Here is a 1,107-nt window from a genome sequence, read left to right on the forward strand (position 1 = left end):
GCTAGCCACATACCGTATTCTTGTTCGGGTGCGGTCACACCATGCCCATCTCGTGTGACACACACCCCTGTTACCAGGTTACGTGTAACCCCGTTACACTTATCCCCATTAAGATTGGGAACATTTACAGTTCCAATCGATTATTGCCCTAACTAGGCTCGCGTGTCCGCTAGACACTGCAACTTAATTCATTGGAATAAAACGAATTCCGTCCTCAATGGGCCCTGTATCAACGACACTGAAGTCACCAAGTCTCGCTGGTTCTGACAGCGAACACGGGCAAAGCCCAACTTCGTCTCCCGCACGCGGTGCAATGTCGGACAGGGCGTCCGTGGCATCGAGGGATGTAGATCCTAGGCTCGATGAGCCCGAGCGTCGCGCTTTGCGCACGCTATCAATGACGAGTGACCTCATTGAGGATGTGGAGGTGGTCGACTACGAGTCTGACACTCCTTTTCCCGGGTAGGATGACGAGGAAGGTGAGCCACACCAGCGGCGTGAGACGAGCCCTGCTCGTGCTTTGCAGACCCCATGTCCGTTCCCTGACTTCTCGTCACCTGAGGGACGTGATGTAATCACCAATGACTTCGACACGGCACAAAGGCGGCAGCTAGAAGCTGCCCGTAAGGCGGCTCTGATGCGCGCCCATCCACGGCCGGTCGTTGACCCTCGTGTGCAATATGGCTTCCGCGCGGCGGATCCCGCTGTAGAAGCGAAGAACGCGGTAGCTGATCGTTACGTCTCCACATCATCGGGCCCCCGGCCATTACGGAAGCTGAGCTTGCCGAACGGAAAGCTCTTCGAGCTCGTTTCTTGATTCCACAAGAGTTTCCGTTGCAAGCTTATCGCACTCGTCTAAGTGCTCAACGAGGTGGCTCTCTTGAAACCGCAAGTCGGACAATACCTGTAGTGCTCGCCCCTGGCGAAAGCACTACAGATGACGAAACGCTCTTTGAGCGATGGGTGTAACGGCACCGGAAACTTTCCGTACTGTGTAACTTACATTTGAGCCACAAGGAAGTGGACTGCGTGTGGAGCGACCTCTCCGATTTGAGTTTGCCAAACTCAAGACACGCCGTCGACTTCCTTCGGATTGTCGCCCTGCGA

Source organism: Plasmopara halstedii (assembly GCF_900000015.1).
Source record: "Plasmopara halstedii genome assembly, contig: Scaffold_323, whole genome shotgun sequence".
Classification (NCBI taxonomy): domain Eukaryota; phylum Oomycota; class Peronosporomycetes; order Peronosporales; family Peronosporaceae; genus Plasmopara; species Plasmopara halstedii.